The sequence below is a fragment of the Spea bombifrons genome, chromosome 4, assembly GCF_027358695.1.
Source record: "Spea bombifrons isolate aSpeBom1 chromosome 4, aSpeBom1.2.pri, whole genome shotgun sequence".
NCBI classification, from domain to species: domain Eukaryota; kingdom Metazoa; phylum Chordata; class Amphibia; order Anura; family Pelobatidae; genus Spea; species Spea bombifrons.
The window spans coordinates 85196013-85203933 of NC_071090.1; positions in this window are offsets into that span (position 1 = coordinate 85196013).

Genomic DNA, 7921 nt, shown 5'->3' on the forward strand with positions numbered 1-7921 from the left:
ATATATAGATATATATATATATATATATCTATATATACAGACTTTTTTTGTCCTACCCATCTATGATTGCTAAAAATGTCATGAGTTCTTTGATCGAAAATGGAAATCTTATGGATTGAAAATATACTTGAAATTCAAATTAGTGCCGGAATCAGGTTGTCATATCTGCCCTTTATCTATGGTGTTGACAGTTTTGCCTTCTCAGAATGTCTAATGTACAGGTGGCTTTACAGCCTTATAAATGTTCATTAAATCATATCATGACTGTAATTAGGCAGTATCTGTGATTCTCATTATCGCCTGATTGCATTTCTAGATAAATCACTGTCTCAGCTTAATGTAAAACTTGGTTCAATGAGGGTCAGCTGTTTTAATGCAACATTTAAGATAACAACTAAGATTTTGTAGCGAACGCATTTGATGGACTTGTATCTGGTTTCAGCCCCACTATTGTGCACTACTCAGCCGCCTCTTGAACTCAAAAGGGTTAAAGCAAGTGGCAGTTCTGTAGAAAATTCCACTGGTAAAAACATTTTATCTTCAAATAACAGCTATCAGTTGTAGAGTAAATTGCTTATAAATGACCTTAAAATGGTCATAGCATCACTGGACAGGATAGAAAAATAAAATAAGTATAAAATAAATATTTTATATATAAATTAATATGGTCAAAGATGCACTAAAAAAGAGAAAAGGCATTGGTGTTATTCGTATATTTCTTACTTTCCACGCTTTGTAGTCCTACCTATTAAATTAACAAATGTACATGTTTCCAATCTTAAACCAGATTGTTTGTTTAAGCTTGATTTGTACATATTTTGGTAATGATTGGAGAGGTGAAGCCTCTGAGTTACAGTCATTTGGCTTACAGATACTAGTATATTATGGGGTCTGGAGGAAGTAGCTGGTGTCATTAAAAAACTGGTAATTCTATAAAAGTGTAAACCATTATTGTAATCATCATATTTTTAAGGGACATAAATAGAAATGGAGTAGAGAGCACTGTGCCGTTATCCCATACATTGTGCGAGATACTATGTCTATTAATAAAGAGGTGGGGGATGGAAAGGATGTATCAGTGATCAGAATAAAAGAGAGGTACAACTGACGTTGGCTGTTCAGAGCCATTCATCACAGTGAGACATTATTGGGAGGGGCCGGTCGTGACACACACACACACGCACTCACACTGCGGCAAAAGCTGCAGCTAATACCTTCTAGCTGCCTGCTGCAGACCAAACCATTTTCTGCTTAATAGGAGATCTTATTTCCACTGTAATGAGATTGCAAATATTCCCCTCACCGTCATGACTTCCAGTAAGCTGTGACCTCCTGCTCTCTCAGATCACTCCTTCTTCCCAATAGCTACTCAATTCATCATCTAAATAATTCTGCTGGCAATTTTCTGTTCACCTACTTTCCATGACCAGATTAATGTATACATGCAGATACAATGTACCAGTGCAGCATGTTTATGGCAGAATACAATGCGCTGGCATTAATGTCACAAGCTGGCATGTTGGTGGCTACAGAAACATGGCAATAAAAACTCTTGGAATGACCCACCCATTCCAAGAAAGGAATTTAGAATTCTGTTTATTCTTTATATATCCACTCCAAGGAATAACAGCTGTAATAAAATGGCCAAACCCTTTACTGGCAATACAAAATCACTATTTTATGCCTTGTATATATGAACACTTTCAGTGTGATGTGAAATCTGGATAGATATATGGGGCAAGAAGCATAGAGTAGATGAGAATCAGAGGGCCGTTTCATTCTGGTAGTGCTGACTCTGTATGTTTAAAGGGACACTCCTGCTATCACATGCAGTCCAATGCATATGATAACCATGACCCCTAAATGAAAGTAATTGTTATCTCCCCTATGTATATGCATTATTTCTCTACCTCAGCTGCTTGGATGGCAGGAGGTGCATTTCCAGGAGGTCTGGTGAGACCCCTGTGTGAATGTGCAGAAAGCGCTCCCATCACTTTCAATGGAAGCACATTCCTGCTATTGATTGGCAGCCAACGCTGTGACAAGCACAGACAGCGGATGGTAGTGTGTTGCAGCTCTGGAGCTGCAGTTCCTATAAAAGTTTCCTAAAGTACTTACAAAATACTTAAATATGTATTCTAGGTTGTTGAGTTGGTATGGGGCATTGGAGTGTCCCTTTAAGTGAGAACAAGTGCAACAATCCGGGCTGAACTTGTGGTATAATTTTCCCTCGCCTTAAGTCTGAATTCAGTTGTGCACTCTGTATTTCACATTGTTAAATCAGTGAGATTTCTTTAACACGTTGCAGGTTGAAGGAAGCGTCAGTGGATATTTCTCTATGTGTTTCTAAGCAGAACCTAACAGTTACAGGTTTGAGTAACTGATCCATGGCCTGGGGTAGGATAGGGGTAAACATGTCACAGTACCAAGAATGTTTCATTGGCCACTGTTAGAAACATCATGAAAACCTTTGGCTTAAATGTAAGCAAATATTCATCCACAACTTGTCTACGATCAAATTGTCAAAAAGTCAAATTGTCTAAGAGAGGTATCTTGTTCATTAGGTAGCATTTAATAACTGTGTTGTCTAAAACTCTGGATATTTACAAGGGTTACAACTGGACCAATGCATGGAATGCTGGGGGTTGCCTCATATGCCCCCATGAATTAATCATTTTTGCACTGCATTTCCAACAAGGATTTGTATGCAAAGTTAATGTTAATGAGGTTCACCAAAGAGGATTCAGTCCCCTTGTATTTGCATGCCTGTGTATTCACAGTGGCTGAGCCTATTTCCAAGTGAACAAAGTTTGCTTAGAACCTAATGCATGACATCAGCCTCAGACAATAAACTCCATTTAAGCAGAATATTTTCATCTCCTGGTTTTCAGATGTCTCTAGCCCATGTCCTCTCTCCAAGAGACTTTACTCTTAAAATGAACACATTTCAAAACATTTTTCTCACATTTTCCTTATTTACTTGATTATAAGACCATCCCTCCCCAAAACGTGGGATCTTAATGAAAGAAAAAAAAAGGCCTGAATATAAAATCTGCAATATTCCAGCTTCTTGGAGTACTTACGCAAAATGACAGAGCCACGGTGCGTGCTCCGGGGACAGCCTCTCCTCTGTCTTTCCAGTTGTTGGAGGGGGTTTTCCCATAGTGCATGAGAGAGTGTGAGTGACAAGCCCCTAGGCTTAGTCGGCTGTACGGTGGCATCGCAGATCTGAAGTCTGAATAAAAGATGACCTTGATTATAGTTTTTTTTTTATAGATTTTTTTTTAATGGGAAAAAAACATAATCTTATAATCAAACAAATACGGTATTACCTCCACAGTAGCGCATATTTAGTGATTCGGTCCCAATGGGTATTGTGCAAGGGGCAACAGATTATGTTATATATATGGTTTTTTTTCAATTTAGGATTTCTGTTCAGTAGGTGTGTGATTGGGTAGCATGCTAGAAAAGCTAATCAACTCAGCAGATGTAAATTGATCCAAAATATTTTTTTAAATATACGTTTGTTATAGCTAAAGTGCACCAACATTTTACAGTTTCCCCATCAGATGGGAGTTGTAGGCTTTTGGAAGATCAATATATAACCATTGCAGGATATCATTTACAGAAGCATTGTGCAAACTAACAGTTGTTGTTCAATATCAACTGGAGGACAGCTGGCTGCCTTATCTTGGTGCTTGTTTTGATATGGAGGGCAAGAATACACAAGGGAATGTATGCTCTCCCTATGAGCATTGCATGCGCAGATCAGGCTTATGCCCTGCAGATTGCAGATACATTATGATCCTTACACAGCACATTCAGAACTCGATGTTGAGAACCTTATGCAAATGCCCGCTACAGACATAGAAATATAACATTTGGTATCCTTTAACTGGTTGACCTAAGTGGCTGACGTTGGTTGTTCTGTGTCTACCCCATACAATCTTGAATACCCTTGGTACATTTCTCCTGTCATTAAAAATGTTTTTGGAAATTAGCCACCCAGATTTTTCATCCTTAAAAGGCTTGTTTTTATTTATTTATTTTTTCAAACTTTTTTTTCATGTAAATTCTCAGTTCAGCAAAAAGGGATAACCCTGATCCATGATGCTGTAGGATCCTTGTTGTCAGACAATTAACCTTTTGTACATCTTGGTAAACACTTGTAATTGCCCCATATATCTTACTTATTTGCTAAACTGGGATGCTGACCTTAATGGTCAGTTAGATGACCAGCGGAATAAAACCCCCTCAGTAAGTCAATGAAGAAAAATACCCTTAAAGTGCTTATGAGGTGGTATATCCTGCAGATATCAGACAGCTGCAACAAAGGGTTCACACTCGTTTCTGTTTCTTTTCTAAGATGTTTCTCTAGGGCCTTCCGAATTTGACTCACGGGACTGTAGATTGGCTATCAGGCTATTCCTAATTTCCTATGCACCATATGTTGTATTTTCTGAAACAAAAATCCAGTTTGTGCTATGCTAAGTCAATAAAGTAACAGCATGAGCTTTACATTCTGCTAAAAAAGTGTCTTGTGCTAAAAATGTCACAATAAAATAGTTTGAAAACCCACAAAAATCAGATCTACAGCAAGCAAATGCCAGTGTCAATATATATGGGGATTGTATACCAAAAAGACACAATGGTCTACTCAATGGAGCTGCACTTCCACAGATGGGATATTGGAGAAATTTGCTTACTTGGAGTTGTAACCTATTGCTTTCATTGTAGATGTTTTTTTAGAGTCCATAACCACAGTTAAATCCATACCATAAATTTTCAATTAGGGTACACAAAGACAGGTCATCGGAATCATGTCCATACCTAGGAACTTTTCAAGATAGGCTACCCGGATTGTGATAGGTGGATATATATATATATATATATATATTTCTATTTATTCATATTTTTTTGCTGTTTGATAGTAATTATTGCAGTAATGTCTTAGATGTCAGCATCCATGATGTAAACTTTTAAATGAAATATCAAAACAATATTACTTATTGTCAAACAAAAGGTGATAGCTAAGCATATTTTAATAAATGAAAAATATAAGCTATTTTACCAGGAAATAATAGGGTTGAGTCACTGTAACGTTGCGTGGCACACTTTGCAGACAATATACTATTTTAGTAAGTGAAATGCAGCAGACTGTGAAATGAAGTTGCAGTGGTGTGTGCATATTTGTTCATTGTTAAATTTGTTTACATTTTCTATTATTTATTAATTTATTAAAACTACACTTAACCAAGTAGCAAGTTATTTGGTTGAATGAGCTTACTCATTGAGAGATTTCACCACCTTCATAAAGTTCCCCTGTTCTTATTAATGTTGACTTAGAATTACTTGATGAGTAATATGATGTTATCAAATTAACTGGTATTGCCTACAGAGAAAAAAAACACATTTTGTGTCTTTAAAAAAAAATCACGGACTTATATTTTGACGTCCCATGTTGTTAACAAAAAGTGTATGTGTACAAAAGCTTTATGAGCCTCTGAGATATCCTATTCAATCAGGGAAGCAATATCTCAATTTCCTGCATGTGGATTTAATCATCATGGTGATATGATTGGGCATGGGTTTCTACATTGGCCCCATGGTGTGCAAGTTTCCTATTTTTAGAGTGATTTTAGCAGTTGCGGAAAAATCGAAAGCAAAAGAAGAAAATCATTTTATATGTAAATGCACTGGTTCAGAACTGTTCTCATGACAATTGTATAGACAAAAAAATGAGCTTGTAATATATACATATGAAAAATGTCTTATTTTATATATATATATTATTGATGAAGAATAAAAATCTGTGGTGCATTTACAGCACAATAGTTTATCTAATGTAAAGATGTCGAAAATAAATAATCGTTTCACTTACCTATTCTATCTCTAAATCTAGAGCAGCTGTCTTTGGAGAATAACTCACCAAAATGAAAGCTGTGACTGTGTGCCATTTTTCAATATGTGTCTTATTGCTGCCATATAAGCCATTACCTATAGAGATATTCTTGATAAACTGTATTGAAATGTTGCTAAACAATCAATAAAGAAATCTAAGGTTTGTAAAGACGAAAAATGCAAAATATTGATGGTGGTGCTTTAGCACTACAGAAAACAATTGCAGCCGATAAGAAATTCAGAGCAAAATGACACAGGGTTAATATGTTGTTTATTATGATTTTTTTTTAAAGATGACAGAATATAGGCCACAAACCAAAGAACTACTACTACTGTCACAGAAAATATGATTTATTAATCTATATGGTGCCATCATATTTTGCAGTGCTGTACGATGATCTTTACATGATGCCTCTGACATGTTTTGGAGGAGGACGTAATGGCAACTTAAATCTGCTCTAGTTTAGAGTTAGAGGTTTTGCACCATGGAAAAACTCAGATGTACATTGACACTGTTGTTAGCCATTATGCAATGCTATCATGCCTCTTGTTTTTCTTTTGTATGTTGATCAGATCCATTAAAATTCACATCAATATTCAACACACATTAAATATAGTGGAAATGTCAGAGAAGACTGTACCAGAGAAACCTGCATTTCTTTCCTCCAGCCCACAGACTCCTGTCCTGTAACACAAGATATACACACACTGTAAAGCCAGCTGTCCCCTGTCTTTTTGCCTTCTGCTGACCAGCAGGTTTTTAAATTGCTCAAAACACATATACCATATATGCTTTCCATTAAAAGTGCTGCACCGGGGTTGTATTTATTCCTACTCTGGGTGCTTCACTGCTGTATCGTGATTGGGTTTGTCCAAGTGTAGAGAGCTAAATACCATTTCCATAGTGTAGTCACTTTCCCTGGAGCATCGTTCCAAGATGTATCCTGGCTTTTCTAGTGTCATGGTGAATGGCCAACAGCAGCAAGTTTCTCCAGTGTGAAAGGCTGAGCTGGCTCTGTATAATATGTAATTCAGTGTGTGAATTCTAACTATACACTATTCAGGGCCAGCCAAGCTCTTCCTAGAGTAGACGCTCACTGGGGTTGGCTTTTCAAAATGTGCATCTATATTTACCATGTACCATATATTTTGTGTACCTATGCATGTATGTATGGATGTATGTATCCTACTTGTAAACTCAAGTTGAGGAAATCATCCCACCCTCCCAGTTGATCATATTGAAATTACTTGGAGCGTATCTTGGCACAACCTAAGGGAACTAGGAAATGCTTAACAACTAATGGTTTTGAGTATTCTGTCTCACTTATGATGACACTTATGTTGATATTGAAAATATCTAATTTTGTTGAGCAGCTTCTTGGGGTTACTTGATGAAAACATGTGGGAGTTTGAACCACATGTCAGAACCGGTATGACAACAACGATGTACAGAAAAGTATTGTTTTAGCCATACTAACAGGAAATGTATGTGACAATATACATAAACTGTCTAGGATACAACGACTGCCCAGCGCACTAATTTTGTATAGGGTCTCCACCTTGGGGTCCTTTTCAGTAAGCAGGGGGATGCAGGGGGGTCATCAGAGACACAGCTTACCTAGGAAGCTAGAAAATGCTGGACATCCTAGGGCCAGCCATGTTGGTCAACCACAATGCTCTACTTTTTATACTCAAAAAGAGAGGTTGGAATGCAGCACTCAGCAGTGAAATGGTGCACGAGCCAGGGTACCACCAAGTCCCTCAATAAATCCAAAACAAAGAAGCAGAGGCTCAGCACTCAGAAAGACCTGTGCGTCGAAACATTGCCTGTGTGAAATAAACTCACCTTATCATTTGAGTGCTGAGCCTCTGCTTCTTTGTTTTGGATCTACTTTTTATACTAACATATGATCTTAACATACTCAGTGGTCCATTATGTTTTTATTTCTCCAAACTTACATATTTGTCTTGGTCTATATACCTGTTTGCTCAGTCTGCAGATCATCTATGTAGATTTACT